The 20,042-nt window shown below is 34.5% G+C and overlaps 1 protein-coding gene across 35 annotated transcripts in view; it reads right to left on the bottom strand.

Annotated features, from left to right (window-relative positions):
* The window catches only part of LRRC4C (leucine rich repeat containing 4C), a 611,011-nt gene that overhangs the window by 355,187 nt on the left and 235,782 nt on the right, over positions 1–20,042 (bottom strand). For 25 of the 35 annotated variants that reach the window (XR_010473035.1, XR_010473034.1, XR_010473033.1 and 22 more), the window contains one exon: positions 12,557–12,605. The exons of the other annotated variants lie outside the window; for them this stretch is intronic. The gene's annotated coding sequence lies outside the window, so the exon portion shown is untranslated. The remainder of the gene's footprint in view (positions 1–12,556; positions 12,606–20,042) is intronic. 35 annotated transcript variants of the gene reach the window in all.

Below are 20,042 nucleotides of genomic sequence, written 5' to 3'. Positions count from 1 at the left end.
CTGAAAATGAAAAGAACAATGATGCTTAGATATCTTACTGTCTTTAGATAATATTTTGAACGCAAAATGTTGCAAGTTGATCACAAAGGCAATGCAGTAAATATGTACTGCTGAGTAGATTACCTATAATGTTGTTCAATATATTCTGTCCTTGATTCTAGCAAAAAACCATGCTCAACCAAGTAACCTGAGTACTGGACTGTTTTTTGTAGAAGGCTATCTTTAGGAAGCAATGCATCACTAACTTAAAAACTCAGAAGAGTGATTTGGCCTTTAGAGAAATGAATGTTCTATCATGCCCTTTAATACTGAACACAGAAACTCAGGATAACTTTGATATGGTGCAAAGAACAAAACAACAGCTAAGCAAGTAAACCAAAACAACAGCCTGCCATCAACGACAAGATTTCTGGTATGGGGAAACTTTTAGTTAGGAGAGATCTCGGTGAGATCTCAGTGCTGGAGCAGGACAACAGCAGAGTGAACAACACAGAGCACCGTACAAAGTTCCCAGTATGCTGAAAAGTTTTTTAGTAAAGACCTGCTGCTGGAGAGCAGCAGGGATGAAGATTCATCTGTCTATTGGAACCCCTCAGTGCAGTGTACACTGTTCAGCAGGGCCACAAAGCCTCTGTCCCCCTAGGAACTGCACGTGTTTCTGCTTTATCTTCTGCACAAACACAGGGACATGCGCAGTAAATGTTTCAATATTCTGACTCAGTTATATGAAGGACTTTCCTTGTGGATTGAACAGTTTCTAGTTAAACCTTAGTGCTGCAGTTTTAATTTCTTATTGCAGTTTGTCTTCGGGTTAAAACAAATTCCACTGAAAATATTTTTCCTCTAGAAATTTTTTATTTTCCTCTAAAAATATTGTATGACCTATTAGATTATTTGCTTTACAGACCGTTTATGCTGTAGTTTTGTACCTTTTTTATAAAGGAATTGAATGCTGTGATTTTGTTGTTATTTTTACTCTGCGAGGCCTTTCCCTCTGTCTCTCTACAGAATTAATGCAGGAAAGGAAGTACTAGTCCATGTATAAACTGTTTTCAAGGTCTAAAAGGCCATTTCAGAATTAGAACAACTTGATTTTTTCACTTTTTTTTTTTTCCCCCTAATTTTAACACCTTACAACCACATTGACTTAATATATTGTGCCAGAATTTATATAAAGAATTTAAGTCCAAACTCAGCTCTTTTAGCAAAGGCTAAAAAAATGCTGGGTAGAATATCTTACAGTGTAGTTCTTCGTCCTATACTAGGCTGTGACTGGCTTTGTAATTCTTAACATTTTTAACTTGGTGAGCAATCAGACAAACTAAAATAATTGAAATGCATCAGCCAGACACTAGGAGTTACTTATAGCAGCACTTTACCAGTGATCTTTTGGTATCTGTAAATAACTGGCAATACTTCCAATGCCAGAAACCATGATTTTCCTGTTTGAACTCAGATAACATAAGCTACAAATTCAAACAACAAATGCAAAACAATGCAACAGATTTATAAATATTGTATACAAACAAGAAATGTGTTTTTAATTGGAATCAGCTTCAAAATTTTGAAGGGTTGTGCATAGCACAAATTTGCTAGCGGCAAGGACATCTATATATGTGTATGTTATTTAAACCAATAAAGCCGCAACATAGTCAGATTCAGAGAAAGCCCAAAAAGGAAACTTATTTCAGAGTCAACCCTCAAAAAAACAGTGCAAATTTTCTAACACAGTACAGTAGTATTAGAATAATATAATCAACACCATAAAATGCTCTAGGCTATCAATCAACTGTTTACCCCTCAGTTTCCTCATTAATATGGAACAAACTACTATAGCCATCTGGCAGTTGTAATGCTATTTAAATAGAAAAAACAGAGGGATGAAGAAGACATTCTCTTAAATGCCTATAAACTCTGCAGTAAATTGGTTATAGAGATGAAGCTTCTTTAACTTATAAACAAGGTTTCAATGGGTCAGCCTTGAGGTGCACTGATAGTTTCAAAAACTTGCAATTCATTTGTATACTATGTACCTGACCTGCAGATAAAGGATTATCATTTTCACGGTTGTCAATTGACAGCTTGCACCAGCATACAAGTCATCATAAGAGAAAGGAAGGACCATTACAGAACTACTGAACTTAACAGAAGAGAGAACATTGTAAAGCATACACATCTGTGGCTGTGGCTGAATGATGCATCACTTGTTCATGCTGTGAGCACAAGCATAGGCCATAGGCTGCCTCCTTTCTCTGCAACACCCATCCTGTTCTGCATGCTCCAGTATTTAGAGAACAGTGGGGTTTTCCCTTCTAGAATATTAGAGAAACTACTATGGAAAGACCTTTGTTTGATATATGACATCTGGTAGGTCTGTCTTTGCTTCTGCCATTCTAAATTAGCTAAAACCAGTAAAAAATTTAATTTCCAGGTACTGTTGAATTTGAGCATCTTTTTGGCAGATTTCAGTTTAGCTGAAGTATGCTAAACATGAGCAAGGCAGAACATGAAATCTTGACTATAGAGGATCCTGCTCTTCTACAAAGCCTCCAATGTTCTAAGGGAAATACCAAGATAGCCATAATAAGCAGCATTGACACTTCAAAATAGCTCTCAAAATAGTTATCAATGAAGAATAAAATTTGCTGTAAAAGTTGATCCCATCACATGCTTTTTCAAGTGCCTTTTGAAGTGAGTTATTAATAGATTAAGTCTGAATTTCAACATTTGTAAAATAATTCAGCCCTGTGTACCAACAGGTTATCTGAGCATCCCTTCAGTTTTGCTTCTTAACCTCTGCAAGTAGAATTAAAAAAATTCTAGCACCGATCTGAAACAGTTTTTCCCTTTTATACACCTACTTCAGGGCTGATCATACAGTTACATTCCTGTCCTTCTAAAATCACTTTTTGCTCTCCAGTGTTTATATATGTTATTGAAGAGCTGACATGCATCACCCCAGAGGAAAAGCTATGCTTCAGTTTTGGATGATAGACTCTCTGTAGTTTAATCATTTTTTACAGCTATTCACCTTATCAGCAAAGTCCTTAAAAATTGATACCTTCTCAAATACAAGACATTTACACAGTATCAACTTGTTACATCAATTTCTACTATTAATCTCTTTAGTTTAATGACAAGTTAAGTGACTTGGACATCAAGAACAGAACTTAATAAAATATTAACTTCCCAGGATGCTCCTGTCCCACAGGCTTCACCACATTATCTTTTCAAAACACACCCTGTTGGCTGAATTCAGAGAGAACTGTAAGACTATTTATATTCGCCTACAGTCTGTCTACCAATAAATGCTCTCGAACTTTTAAAATCACCAACAGAAACACTTTTAAGTTGGTCCCAACTGTTCTGATATTTTCAATGAAAGCTCTCAGCGGAGGACATTTTTACTCATCTTTGTAACCTTCCTTTTGCAGTTATCCTAGATAAGACCAGATGACTGAAAGGAAGAATGAAGAAAAATCCTCATTCTCTCCAAAAAGTAGACAGCCAGACAGAGACAGAGGACAAGATTTTGCATATTGAGATGCCAGGAGTTAGAGGAAGAGAAGCAAGTGGACAACAGAAATATACCTGAGAATGCAGACGTCAGTGGATTCAGCTTCTTGCTGCTAAGCAACCACAGTCATAATTATTTGAAACTGTCAAGCATTGTGTTAAGAATTATTAGATTTCTCCTTTTTTTTTCCAGAAACTTAGCTCTTTGCTAGCTAGAATAAATAATTATTTTTTAAATATTACGCCTAAATGTATTCATGCTTAATTTATCAATTTCTTTGACTGTTGGCACTATGCTTTAATAGTTGTTTCATGCTCTGGCACTTGTGGCTTCATCCATTTAGAGAAAATAAGCACATTCCCCTCTCACTTGTCATTTTTCTACATTAAATATGTCATGCTCTTCCAGATGAGCCTCATAACAGAAGCCACTATTCCTCTAGCATAGATGCCACTGTATAATTTAATTTGAAATTATCATGTAAATATGGAACAGATAGAACTATAAAAAGTGTATGGGACTATGATGTAAAAGTTTTATTCAGCAAAGGTATGAAAGTTGGTTAGCTACTGTAACCTACAAGCAATTTACATTACAAGAGAAAAAGTACATAATTCAGGAGTTAGAACAACGGGAATCATTAGGCTGCTGCTCTTTGGGTTTGTTTTGGCTAAAAGAAAGTATTTTTATGGGGTTTTAGCTGTTCCCGTGAAATGCATTTTAGGGTAGTAAGCACTTCCCTAATGAACAGATCTTTGAGTAATAAGACCACCAAGGCAGTATATAACAAATAGCACAAAGTTAATTTTGTGGTCTGTGCAGACAAAACTATCAATCAATCAATCAATCAATCAAACAAACAGACAAACAAGACCAAAACCCAAACTCAAAACCAAACAGAGAAAAAACACAAAAACAAAAACAAACTAAACAAAATACTTATCAGCTGTGACAGAAATTATTTTCTCAAACTTATTAAGAGTGCAAGTTTTTTTGATCCCTCTACTTCAAAATCACCTTGTTTTGTTAAGAGAATTAACTTTCATATAGAAATGCGTGAGTAGCATCAACAAATGAAACTGAAAAGAGATTTAAATCCAACATGACACGCATTTAGATACAGACTTAATCTCATCATGTAGAAAAGCCTGCCAACATGCAAGTGTCTCATGTGTATCTGGTCTTTACAGACCTCACACATATTGCCAGAACAGAGCAGTCACTACCCTCTACTCCTTGTGGGACATGGCAAGAAAGAAGGTGTAGGAAGCCCCTGGAAAGCTTCTGGGTTTCTGCCATTGTATCAGCCATTTTCCTCTGAATTCACATAAAGTTTTAAAAATGTTCCAGTTTCTCTGATCAGGTCTTTCAAGTGATAGACAAAGTAGGGTGATCAAAGAAGGGTGTTGGTGATCTGAAACTGAAAATAGGGGGAATGCACTTCTTTAACCTGCAAAACATCACAGTGTGCTCCCATTAAAGCCAATGGACCTGAAATCATAGGGGCTCGATTTTCCATCTTATCCACCCGCATGGTCTTCCAACTGTTGTATTTGTTTTCAGAGCCACAAAAAATATGTGAAACATTACACTTTAGACATTACAAACATTAAATGCTAAACACAGCAACTGCTGCAAAAGATTCTGGGGAGTTAGTATACTGTTTTCTTCCATGTAGTAAACATCATTAATCATTAGTTCAACTCTAAAAAGGAAAAAAGTCATGTGTTACATAAACTTCTGTCACTTAACAAGTCCTGTATCTCTACAAGTGCACATACTTACAAAGAAATTAAAACTATTATTTAGGTATTATTTTGTTAGGACTTCTCAGTTGTGTTCCTATCTTCTCCTTAGGGTTACCATCATTAGGGTGGGTTTTAATCTTTCTTGCCATTATCCCAAGTGAAAAAATGGTACATCTGGTGAAACATCATATCTGTGTCTTCTGTGCAATAAACACTGGATGAGTAACTTATCTACTATTCTGAAAATCAGCCACAAGAATAAATTTCCTGAGAAACTGGCTGATTCAAAGAGGGTAGCCTTCCATTAATTATACAAAGCTGTTGACATGTAATTTTTAGTATATTCTCTTATGAGTGTTATAGTTTAAACAAAATATACTCTCTTACCTCTTTTCTGTTTGAAGATGATTATTTCACTGAAGGCAACTCACTGCCCTATTTGTTAAATAAGTGCATTGGGTACCTCTAAGTCTCTTGCTCCTCTTTATATTGAATATTTCTCTATTACTTTCAATAATTTAAGCACATCTGGGGTTTTTTTATATATAGATGTGTTTTTTTCCAGCCACTATACTGAGCCAGTGCTTCAAGAAAGAGACACTTCTTCAGCTAACAGATCTTCAAAAGGTGCATAATTTGCCAACAAATCAAGTTTCTGTTCTCTTGTACTAAGCTCTCCCTTTCTGAAAGTGTTAATTCTGCCTAGATGTTTGATATTGGAAAATCACTAATCCATTTAAAAACCAATATTTTCTGTGGTGCATTCTGCAGGGCTTTGTCCAGTTCCATTTTAAAAGATTCCAGGACAGCAGTCCAACCATTTTTCATCTTTCCTAGGAACATTAGTTTGATGGCATCAAAACAGTTTTCACCATCAGGACTTAAGTCTTACTTTCCTCATTCTTAAGTATTAGAATTACTTTAATTAATATGAATAGAAACTGAAAGGAGTTCTTTCCCTCAAATAATTATTAAATATTTTTGCATTATCTGATTTTATTTAGTATTCTAACTTTGTTTTCTATTCTGTTCTGTTTTCCTCACTCTTTTTAGCATTTATTTACCATTTGTCGCAACCAAATGGGACAAATGTTTGCTGACAATTTCAAAAGGAGTACCTTCAACTGCAAAAGAAGATTCATAAAAATAAATGTTACAACCTTCTTCAGTCAGAAACTCTGCAGAAGGCAGTTTCCATTTTTGAGGATGATTGTGGACCTAAACCTCAAACACCACCAATGGCTATGACTTTAACTACATTCAAAGAAGACACAATGGAGTACCAGTAATTTAATTTAAAAAGTCATCATGGGACTTTTCCTTTAAAAGATCAGAATTACTACAGAAAACTACTTCATTTTTAACAGTTTTCTGAAAATAGTGTTGGTCTTCCTGTGGAGTTTAAATCAGTATTCGAGGTTTTGGACCCTGTAATCCATTGCCAAAACTGCATGGCAATAGGTAAAGTATTTATGTGACTTTCAGGTTTGGATTTTGTCACATCAGTCTTTTGGAAAATCTATTCCCTGTGGTCTGACAGTTAGAATTGTTCTTCACTTTGACAGCCTAAACTTATTTAAAGCCACTATATACTAATTTGTAATTGTGCCAGTATTGTTTCTTAGCTCTCATCTAGTAATTTACCTCCCATTGTGGCTTTGTTCCCATATGTCTTTGCAAGAACAACAAAAAAGCCAAATTCTTTTAGATTCCTACCACAAATAAGCTTTACTTTCCTCTATTCACTCTCATGACTTAACTCATGGAATTTGACAACTGTAGTCGGTTTTTTATTGCTTATGATAGGCACAACTGTACAATATTCTATGTATGATTTCACTGATGTCCCATAAAAGTCTTCCTCATACTAGACGACTCACACTGGGACAGATTTTTCTCTGTCACAACTGACTAAAAGCTTTAACAAAAAGTATCATTTGCTCTAACCCTAGTGCAGGACTTGAATTTTACATTAATGAATTCCATCCCATCTCTGTCTCTCCAATTTGTAAAATCACTGGATTATTTCGCTGCATTAAATCAGTCTTTCACTGGACTTTTTTTTCTAATTTTGTGTCATCATGACACAACAAGTTTGCTGACTAACACTTTTTATGGCAACTCTATTAAAAATGTTAAATATAATTACACTCAAAGAACAATTTGAGGGAGTCTAAATCATAACTTTCCTCCTAATTTATGCTTCCATTCAACAAATTTCAGTCCTTGCCCTCCTTAAATTTGTCCTGTTCAATATAAAGTGAAGTTAATATTTGCTATCCAGCTTCAAAGATTACATACTATACCCACATCTTTAAAAAATACATTTACAAAACACCAAAAATGAATTATAGAAGTGCATAAATTCTGATTGAGTGACTTTTGGAGAACACACCAGTTGATTCTCACACCATTACCTTACAGTTATTAATAGCATTTTTTTCACTGACCTCTGTAAGTGAAGTTAGTCTTTCATAAGAACACAAGTCCCACTCATATTTAGCTTTCTAATAACTTTCTTCACATGTAAGGTAATCAACAATTAACTTTAGTGACTGTTGCTGTTTTGAGATTACCTACTCTTCAGTGTTTATCCATCTACCATGTAACATTCTGTTAGGCCTATATTTATATACTTATCATGCATATTAAAGAAAGCTATACAAATGTACAAATCTCTCTGAACTTCTGTACTCTCTTTCCTTTTCATTGTAAAGCTCTTATAAGACATGCAGACCTCAATCCTAAAGGACTTGTACTTGCTATATAATAAAGATATTTCTAAGATTATACAATTTCATACTACTAAATAATTTATAATTTTCACTTTACTTACTCTCCTCCTCCAGTAAAAAGAAATATCAGTAAAACAAGCAATTTTTAAAATTGGAAATCATCATCAGATTATTTATCACTGATATGTTCCTTTCACCTGATGTTTGATAAATGAAGGAGTGCTGACTGCAGAAAGAAGCCTATTCTGAGAAATAACACTCAGGAGAATGATCTGGAACTACATTACTGGCTTCAACTGAGAGAAATATACTCCCTGATGTACTCCTGCTTGTCAGAAGCAAACCCATCTATCATTTAAATCTTGAAAATGAGGTGTGCTGCTTTTTCTTTTGCAACTCATTTCCAGTTGTATAATCAAGTACCTTCAAAGCACTAAGATCAGTCTCAGTACAGTCCAATGAGCCCAGAGAAGTTTCTTTCCCTCAGGGAGCAGCAAATCTACATTAAAGCAGTATGCAGACACATTTCGAGGCTGCTTACCACCCAAAGACTGGTTTGGGGTTCTCAAGGGTTAACAGTGATCTGGAAACCATGCAGTCACTCCTGATTGAGAGGTGGTGATGGTAAATTTTGGGTGACAAAAGAACATCCTGCCCAGCAGTCACAGACCAAAGCCTCAGATCATTTGGAGATTGATCACAACTCTGGAAATACCAATACAGTTATAGCCTCATCTTTTTCTTGCTGCTGCTATACAATTTTGCCTTTGCCACTTACTGACTGATAGTTCCAAAGCAAGATATTTCTTCAAGCTCTGCAAAGCTGTTTAATGAGTGACAAAAGTTGATAATAGAAATAATTGTTACGTATACTGCTCCAAAACTGACAGAAGAAACACCTACGAGCATTATAATCCTATATTCTTTTCCAGAAAATAAAGATATATAAAAGCTTACAGGTTGTTAAACTGTGCACAGCTATAATCTTCCTTTTAACATAATAATCCCTATAATTAAAGATAATTATACATAATAAAATTTGTATGATTAACCAAAACCAAGATGATGCTCTGTGCTACCAAGACAAAGACATACATTGCTGAAGTTTCTGCCTCTCCTATTTAGAATTTTCCCCATTCTACTCCAGCTACCTTCAGCATTACAGTGTTTCCATAACTGCAACATACTAAAAAAATCTAAGATTTTGGAAATGCTGTGTTAAATCTGAGCTGATCCATTGTTTTATCCTTAATATTACAGTATAATGAGAATATTTTACAATTATACTCTAATCCAAGAAGCACATTTACCCCCATTTCCCAGGATGTGTTTTATTTATGTCCTGAAATAATAAATGCCATACTCCTTACAGATCTTTTCTTCACTAACACCATTGTATATACTCTTATTATTAACTTTACATATCTAATCACTTCCTGAATACCTTCTGTAATTCCTATAATTACATATTCAGGTTAGCTATGCACAAAATATAATGCTTTTTTCCTTTTTAATGCTATTTTCTCCATTCAGTATAACATCCATTATTAACAATGCACATTTACTTCTTCTGACACATGAGCTTTCAGATAGGGATATTTCCTTTGAGGAAAAAAACAGACATCTTATCAAGGTTTTGCATATAATGACAAAGAAGCTTCCAAACCAGCTTACTATTTAACAAGGAAGATCTCAGAACTATAAATACCTGTGGAAAAGAATTAAATTAAATAAAATGTACTTTACACCTGCAAAGAAATAAAATATATAGTGCAAGGGACCAAAATAAAATATATAGTGCAAGGGACCAAAATACATGCAACATGAAAAGTAAGCACCTATGATCTATATTTATGTAATTAAACAGTAAACAATACTTCCACCATATAACATAACCAGAAATATGCAACTGTCCTCACAAGTTTTGATTTGGAAACAAATTTGTTCTGTTTTGGCAGGAGTTTCTCATTTTCTCTAGAGCTGTTTGGCCTAAATTCAAAGGATTTCTTGGATGCGCTGTCATCATGGACGTGCTTTATTTAATTTTTAATTTTCAGACCCTCTGTGGATAATGCTGTTAGACATTTCATTCAGTGCATTTTCACCAGAAAATGCACACTGCCTGTTTTTCTCTCTGTGACTAGAAAAGAAAAAGAACACTATTTAGTGATTTGTGTATTTTGTTTAAATGTTTGTTGAACAATGTTCAAGTAATTGGGTCAGTCAGTATTTTCGGTTCCTAGTATTAGTGGGTTTCTAGTCATACGCACGATATGTCTCATAGTACTGCCCTCTCATTGAAATTGCAGAAAGAACCCTGGTTTCAGCTCAGGAATTATTCATTAACATCCCATGATTATTTTGTTTAAACAGACTTGTTTCTTCTTTGTTTCTGATTTTCACAACAATACTTATTTGAAGGGGTCAGGAATATTAGAAAAAATATGTTAACAAGCTGCGTTTGCAAGAATTAATAATTTTGGTGTCATGTTTGTTCATTTTGAGTACTGCAAAATATCAGTGGTTACCTGAAATATTTTTAATGGAACAACTCTTTCACTTGTTGGTTATTTGATTTGTTTTGGTTTGTGTTTTTGTTTTTGTTTGGGGGATGGGAGGAAGGCAAATAAGCTCAGTTTACAAAGAAATGGAATAAGTCTGTCATTTTCATTCTTTTTTCAAGGATGAAAAGGGTCACTCATTTCACATTGCCATCTCTTGAACTTCTCAAAAATAAAAACAAATTTGGCAGCAGTCCAAGAAGCATAAGCAGTCATCCAAGAAACTGACAGTCTCTTTTGGGAATGAAAAATGTTTGTCAGCATGAGAGACAGTGGGTGAAGAGAGAAATCCCTTACTGTTCTTAGTTTGCCTGTCATCATCTACTTCTAAGCTCTGACTAGTTTGGGGAGATGTCAAGGGGGCAGCTGTCAGACTGAAGGCAACAGGATTGGGAAAACAACCTAAATTCCTATTTGAATCATGACTGATCATAACCTGTACCATGCAATCAGATAAGTATAACAAGGAGACAAAGCAAAAAAGTAGTTGTGCTATCTCAGTTAAAATATTAGCAATAGTATAAACTAATAGTCTAATTTATTGTTCATCAGAACTGTTCTGCTAAAATGAAGTCTCACCGGAAGATAATGATTTGTTGAATCTCAGGTCTCTTACACTATCTAAGAAACTAAAAGAAAAACTCCTTTATATTCCTAGCAGGATTGTAGTGGGACAAATATCAAGTCTTCATGCTCCCCTACAATTCTTCATCTCAAAGTATCTAATAAGTAAAGTATCACTCTTCATTTTTAAAGCTAAAGGAAGTGAGGAACAATGAGGATAATAAATATCACAAACCAACTAACAAAATCCATTGGTGAGTTGAGAATGTACTATGCTTTTGAGCTTCACAGCCGTAGAGTGGACTATGCCTTTTATTCAGAAAATGTTTATGCTTAAGCTGATCACTTAATAATGTATTGCCTCTTTTAGAGGGAGCTGAAAATTTGGTCTATCAACTTATTTGTTTTATGCCATACAAAGCTCATTAAGTGCTATAATATGCTTTTTGGCTCAGGCTTCTGTATACCTGGGATTTTAAACTGATGGTTAATTCAAACAATGCACAGACCAAGAATTTTGTACTCCTAAGATAAATCTGGCATATCAGAAATTTGTTACTTTCATACACACAAAATATATGCAGGTTTTTAAAATATACAATATTTTAAGCCATTATATAACTGCTGAATGTTGTCTTTGCTTTCAGCACAATAATCTTGAAGGGTTTGTATTTGACAACTTTTTGCACCACTGGAGAAATTTAGGTAAAGAAAAATTGTTCATTTTCAAACATCACAATTTCTTTTGTCATTACATTAGCAAAACATGAACATTTAAAAAATAAAATGAAAAATACTTCTGAAATTAACTGTTGATATACATAGCTTTACATAAAAAGCTAGATTAAGAAATAAAATTAAATTATAGAAGTGTACTTAATTATGTACTTTTTTCTATGTATTATCACCTACTAATATTCCAATCGCTACTTTTTGCTGCATCTACCCCCCTCTCTTTAGCAAGCAGTACACGTCCCTTCCTAATTTCTTGTCTCAAAATATTTTATACAGATTACATTACCAGAATGTCAGATATTTTTCACCTTTATAAATGCTTGATGTAAAGGCAGTATAGTTTCGTTGATAAGCTGCAAAAGTTACTGAGAACGTGTAAAGATAATAGGCTAATTAGTCACATAATTGTTAACAAATTGCTGTTGCATATAGTAAGTAGAACTTGTTATTACTAGAACCATTCTGAGTTTTCAGGGTTTCATTGAAATGAGCCTGTAACCACCAGATTTTTTTAATTCCTCCAGAAACTATTTTTGAAAGCACAAATATAAATATTGCACTCCTGCCCTGAACATTCAACTGCCTTCTCTCACTTAAGCAATTTGTTTATGTTTAAGAAAATGGGGGAGGGAGAAGGTGTACATAAATATTGAACAGCTTATGATATTAGTAAAAAGTAGCAGTGTTTTCACTTACTTTTGATAGAAGTCTGTGATTCAATTTTCAAAGTTCTCTTAGAATTGACCTGCAACAGATTAGCAATTGCTTACAAGTACCAAATATGGAAAACAAATATTTAATGTTCATGCAGTTGTCAATGATGCAATCAACAAACAGCAACTCTCAGTACTGTTCTAACCATTAAATACTGTCTTTTCTATCAAATTAGTGTTGCTAGCCTAATCAACATTAAAATAATTAATGCATCAGACAAATATATCAGCATAAATCACTTGGACTGTATCAGAAAGCCCCCAAATTACAAATGATCTCAGAAAACCTAGCTGAATCTTCCCAGGAATTACAATCTGTTAGAAAATGTCCTGAATCTCAGGATACTATTGCCGACATCATATTTTCCGTATGTTTCAGAATCCAGATTATTAAGTAATCATGCTGTAAGGTTTCAGGAAGACAAAGTAATAACAAGTGAGAAGTTATTTTAAAATATTATACAAATTTCCTTAGGAAAACCTGTGAGCACAAAGCTTTGCACATACACAGTTTGCCATGAAGACTGGGAAAAGTCTTTTCCCTCAAAATCTGGAAACTCCTCAAAAAACAAGCAAAGTTAAAACTGTTCTGTTTGGATTTTTTTTTCTTCATTTTGCTTATTTTTGTACTAAAACTACTCTGATTTACAAATGGAATTGAAAATCAGGCTCCTACTCAATAGCCTCTGTCTGAAAAAACAAAAGTTCTCCTAAGGGGAGAGCTCTGGAGCTCAGCAAGACTTACCAGGAAAGAAACATTACTGTCAGGTCTTGCTTCAATTTTTCATTTCAAAAGTAATGTTATCCCTCTTGGTAAAAACAAAACACAAAAACACAAGGAAAAACTGCAAAGCACTTGCCATGCACTATTTCTTCAGAGCCAGATACTATATTCTACAATATTTCTTTATTACTATTTCTTTTGTTGCCATATTTTTCAAGATTTCATTTTGAGTTTTATTTCCTTTAAGATCTATTTCTCTGAGTTTATTTTTTGGTGAAGGTCCTCTGCACATATATAGAGCCAAAAATTCAAGAGATGGGACAATCTAATCTGTTAATGCACTCAATGATCCTACTATTCCTGTAACATTTTATGGATGAATTAGTGTGACAGTTTGTCAATATACTGATAAATAGCAGTTATTTCCTTTAAATATACTCAAATACTTCTACCATCCTGTTTATCAGGCTTCTTTGAACCCTTCTGTACCTATGACAGTTAAAGTTCACCTGGATTTTCAGCCTCTTACATTTTAAAAATACAATTTCAGACACTGATTCATTAACTTTGACTTTTTGCGTATAATGCTGGGGTTTTACTTTGTTTCATTTTGTTTTGGTTGTTTGTTTTTTTTTTTTTTTAATTTAGGAAAGAACTTCCATGTCTCACAATTCATGAAGCTACCTTGATGTAGTCTATTTTAACAGATATGAAGCTCCTTTAACAAAGGGTTTTTAGCATCTGTTCACGTGTTAAGGAATATTACACACATGACTGATGATGCATCTCTCTTCCGATACTATACACAAGCAAATGCTTGGGGCAGTTAGTACAGCTACAATGCCAGCAGCAGTCAAGATGTTGGTGGGATGGTATCCTCAATGTAAAATCAGAGGTTCCCATCTGCAGTCCTTCCTGGTTTAAACCGCCACCTGACTATGTAACAGAATTGTGTACTGTAAGCTGGACAAGACATATTTAACCTCACCAAACGCTGGATATTATGGGGAAACATATAGTTTATAGCATGTTCAAAAAAAACCATGCAAATGTATTTATCAGTGTTTTGAGGTGTTTTATTCCACATGAAGGAATCATCTTCTGTGCTTCAGCAGTGATCATAGGCATGTGAAAGCATGCACAGAACCAAACATAGCAAAAGATAAATCCTATAATGACATCATGGCCATAAGCATACCTTTCAAGTCTTCTTTCAATAATATCAGGCAAACTGCTAGTGTTTGACAAATAATTATCATCTGGGAAGTATTACACAAACCAGAAATATAGATAAAATGTCAGTAAAGACAAGGAGCTAACACACTGCAAAGCATGTCTAATTTGTTCTGTAAATTTTAAACATTTTTCAGGAACATGTGTTTTCTAACAAAAGTAAAAATAACAGATCAATAGGCCTTTCCAGAAGTGAAACCACAGGTACTATAAATGAGGAGTAAAGGATTAAAGAGATTTCATTCTGGCTTTGTTCTGTAACACATCTCCATCATCACTGTATCAACCACAATTTTATCTTTCTGAGTAGTCAACTGACACAATGTCACTGGCTAGACTTTTGCAGTCTGTTTTATATATGTGTGTGCCTTCTGGCTATATGTATTAGAAAGACAGGTTTTGCACTCTGTTTATGAAAATTAAATAGAATTGAAAAAGTCGCATTCAGAATACCACAAAATAATGTATAGGAGGTGGAGGAGGAGCTAATTTCATAGAAACTGAGTCACTATAGTACCAAAGATATTTTGCATTGTTCCTTAAAGTGCTTTCAGACTTCAAAGGACAATAACATCAGGAAAATAGAAGATATAACACAAGGGGTACAAAAATATTGCTCAGACTCATCCAGAATGACATCTTTCTACACGTGTTCTCCTTTTTGCTGCTGATTCATAACATGCATTGAGGAGTAACAAACTTTTGCCCTGGCTTGCCAGGTAGGGCATAGAGAGTGCAGGAAGTTGGAGCTTGCTGCTTATATTTCTAATCCCTTTTCAACTTATCTGGCTGAATGCTCCTATGGAAGTTTGAAAAGTGGCTCCAAATGCTACTAAAACAGTGACTGGGAAACAAAATCCTTTTCTTTAACATTTTATATTTTTTATCTAGGGAGTATACATTAAGTAGAATTCACCATTTTTATACCACTATTTTTGCTAATAGTTTTACTAGCATATTAGCATTAAAAGTCATGTACAGTAACTGGAGCATGAAATGTGGGCATTTGTCCAAGTTAACATTTAGCATTTGATATAGAAAAATTACCTAAGTACTTTCTAATGGAGATGCAGAGACTATGAAGCTTGTGTGAAATACAGTCTTTTGGTAAGAGATAGCTTCTGTCTTCTAGGACTCTGAAACATGATTGTTCCCTTAGGAAGAATCAGAAAATCCCCAGAAAGATTTCTTGAACGCCCATTTTGTCTGAGGTTAGTTTAAATTTTTGACTTTTTTTTTTTTTTTTTAATCAAAAAGCCCAAAACTCACAGAAACAGTAATTTTTAAGAGACATTTTTTAAGGATCTAAATTGGAACTGACGGTGAGGAAAAAACAAGATACGGGTCTAAGAATATCTCATAGCTTTTGGCTAGGATAACACCTACATTCAGGTATTGAACTTTCGCAATTCAGATGAGGGTGGTAGAACAGACTATTCTGTATCTCTAGCAATGTTGTAATTCTGGGTTTGGTCAGCTCTGTTTTATTGTTTTTACCAAATTCAGCCCTATATGCAGAAAAGGTTGCCTGTACCAACTGTCTCCTATGACATAAAAATGTCTTCTGTCCCTATGTTAGTATTCGCTTATTTAAAGCTTGCAGGCTGGTTGAAAAGAGCAGATCCACACAGAAAGTGATACTGAAGTTTTCAACTCCTGGTTCAGACAAAGAGGTTTCCAGGAATTACACTTTTAAGACCTTGAGACAGCTTGTGGCAGCTCTCTAATTCTCTTGTCGAGAACATTTTGATCGTGTTTCAGAGAATGGAAGCGATCCATTTTCAGGTTGATGGTGTGCAACAGCAGGGATGTCTAAAGCTACACTGTTGCTCTGATTCATTTCAGTTGTCTTTAGGGTGACAACAGCTGTATTTTTCACGTTGCTTGATAGTATTCACAGTTTACTCTAATCACAGGTCTCTGCATGACTTCAGAGCCATGGCATATGGAGTAGGTATCAATGAGGAATTTTGTGAGATCTAAGCTTATGAACTGGGGTGACTGTTTAATAAAATGCTTTTTTTATAAAAACAATTGCCAACGCTTATTTCTTCTGTATTTTATGGAAAATCTCAAAAAATTTCAGGAATTTCCTATTTTAATACACATTTGCCTGTGTATATTTGCATAGCATATATACGGAGACAAATGTGAAAAGATAAGCAAGAGAAACATACGCTTTATTTATCAATCATACATGTTATTAGCCAGCTGTTTGTGATTTACCACGCATTTTTAACTAGATCACCTTGTAACAATCCTTCTTCACCAGAATTTATTTTTAATATTACAAATGAAGTATTAAGCAGCTGCTATTTCACATAATAGCTATTTTTACTAGCTCTTGTTTTCTTCTCATAGCATCATCATTACAGTGTGAGTCAATGCAAGGAAAGCATATGGCTTCTTCCAAAGGAAGTATATAGTCATGCCCATAACATGATTGAAAGTATTGTTTTCTCAAGTTACAGAACATGCTGCCTAAGAAACAAATATATACGTACATGTGGATGCAGAGGATCACCACTGAGTTTAAATAAGAGAGAGAGATACACTTTTTATTGCGGACAGTATCTATCCAGAGGGATACAAAAGCACGAAATAAATTGAGTGGAGAACAGGAGTGAGCATGTGTGTGATGGTGTGGATATTGGTAAATTAATACTTCAGAACTCTGAATAGATTTGAAATTCAGATCAGTTAAGAAAGAAATAAGCTTAGTTTCATTTTAACCAAACAGAATTATCCACACTTCATTATTCTTTCCTTACATTTAGTATTTCCCTTTACAGAACTGACAGTTCTCTAACAAAACTGGCAATGAGTACTAGAACTGAAGTGATACGTCATCTCTATGACATCAAGATTTAGATTATGTAGACAGACATAAAGATAAATCACAGCCCAACATCTTTTCTTTGAGGGAAGCAGATCTGCTAGAAAAATAACTGTGCACAGCAAATGTCAAACTGTACTATCATATGAAACTCATAAATTTATCATAACTTTTATGAGAAAAACATCAGAAATAGTTACTATGGTCACAACATAAATACAGAATGTAGGTTGCAAACTATTCTCAGGCATAATACAGTTTCCTAAAGAAGAAAACCATGGCTGAAAATCTTGGTATCCATTCCTCACATCATAGATGCAACTTTAGCATGCCATTTCTGCCCCTTTGTTTAACTAATAAGAAATGCAGGAGATAATCTCATAAGACTCACAAAAGTATGTGGATTTTGTTTTAATAAAGCAGTTTGGAACATTTACCAAGCAGAAAAATTGTAGCAGATTGAAACTTCAACAAACAAAAGGATTGGAAATATGCCAGTAAAACAGCAGGAACAACAAAGCACTGACACAACAGCTATTTTTGATACCAACACCTCAAAACTCAGGAATGTCAAACAACACTTTTTTGTATAGGTGAAAAGTGCAGCTCTTCTATGCCTCTTTGTTGTGCAACATTCAAAGTATTGCAATACTTTCTATCAACATTTTCTTTCAAACCAAGACCATTTCATCACATGTATGGTCTTGGCATGCACCTCACCTCCAAAGCAAATTGCCTGGATGGCTGCTACCTGTGCCAAGGGCCAAACCACCAGATGTGTGGGAGCCACCCTGTGACTCTGCCCCAGCCAGGGCCACTGCAACCCTGAAAACATGGGACCAGCAGCAAGCTCTCTAGCACAGCAGCCTGAGTCTGCAACCAGGGAAACTTTCCTCTTTTTAATAGAAAAAGAAACCATAATCATTATATACAAAACCATAATGTTTTCCTAGTTTTCAGTCACCCATGAGAACTTTCAATTCTTTGGTCCAAGGACCATATAACAAAAAGTCCCTATCTAAATATTCCTTCAAGATTCTCTGCAAAACAAAGGACACTCTGATGGGGAAAATTCAAACCTAGAATTATTGTTCTGGTATTTAAAAGGGAAGTAATGGAGAGTAAAAGTGGATCACATGTTTTTATTTTTCACCTGCAGAGGGTGTTTATAAGATTTTATAGCACAGCTTTAAGGACATTATGAAAAAAGTGAGGCATTTGCCAACACTCAGGTATAACTTAAGAAGCTTCAGCTAATTGATCAATATCACTCATGCCAGGTCTACCAGAAACAATATTTTAAATTTATAACTGGTGATGCACAGGATATATTCTTATTTCTCCTCCAAAGTGACCTTCAAATTGGTGACAAAACAACTTTCATAGTAACTTCAGTGTCAGACAGATCTGCAGTGTGATAGCTGAAAGCATACAAATGAGTTGATAGACCTCTTATTTTTGTGAGTAGGATTGTATTTACTATATGAACCATGGTATATGTAATACAGGTTGCTGAGGATGACAGCATCTAAGGAATGTAAATATTTTTAATTAATAGCATAAAAGTTCATGCAACTTAAACACGTCAATAAATATTTCTGCACCTTCAACTGCATTTAATATGCATATACATTTACGATAACCAGATGTTATCTTAACTGAATGTTGTCTTGATGTAACTTGATAAAGGACTTCTTTTTATTCTTTCACCTCCTGTCCTGAATGTGTGGAAGATGCTCAGATATTTCATAATATTAGCTTTATTTTGTTGGGAACAACATTAGTGCTTGAAACATTTCAAATATTTTTTTTTTTTATTAGCCTAGTACATCAACAGACACATCCTGGTCGTCTTCTAAACTGACAAGTATGGTTTTTTTTTTCAGGAAGCTACGAATGTACCACTGACAAATTTAACAGAATTATACAGAGAACATACTTAAGAGACCACATTTTTCCATCACCTGAGTAGCCATACACATAACTAGATTAGATCACAGTGAGGATGCAAGAGTCTTGTGGCTATTAGTTTGCTGTATTAAGTTTGCAAGGATCCACTTTAAACAGTAGATGGGGAAAAACAACACAAAAAATTTGCAAATTCCCTTGACAACTGCTGAAAAAAAATATTTTAAGTGACCTACATAAAAGCCTGAGAAAATGTAGTATATTTTCTTTCTAAAACAATAATACCAGTATAATACCTCCAAAAGCTTTACATTTTTGCCATTGATAATTGCATTCTCTCAGACTAGAATTTGCTTGCAAACTCAGAGCATGAGAATTAGGGGACTAACAGGCAAAGCATCAGGAAGATCTTGGGTGTCACTTTGCAACAGAATGAAAGATTTGAAGGAGGAAAAAACAACAAAAACAACAATAAAACCCACAAAAGAGAAAAACTCCTTGACTGCAGCAACACAGAGGTGATGTCACACTGCATTGCAGATGCTCAACTCACAACACATACTTGAAAAGGCAAGGCTGATTCAAATTTAAACTAGCTCTACATAACTAGTAGTGTCACTGTCTTGGAATAATTATCATGCAATAAAAAAATGTGATTATTTTTTTCATAGTTTATACCTTGAAGCACAAAAGAAAATGCATCTTTCAGCATTTACTCACATACTGTACACAAGAGAACAAAATTACATCATGGGCAAAACTTGGAAA

This window comes from Columba livia, chromosome 5 (genome assembly GCF_036013475.1).
Source record: "Columba livia isolate bColLiv1 breed racing homer chromosome 5, bColLiv1.pat.W.v2, whole genome shotgun sequence".
NCBI classification, from domain to species: Eukaryota; Metazoa; Chordata; class Aves; order Columbiformes; family Columbidae; genus Columba; species Columba livia.
This window is presented reverse-complemented; position numbering and strand designations above follow the sequence as displayed.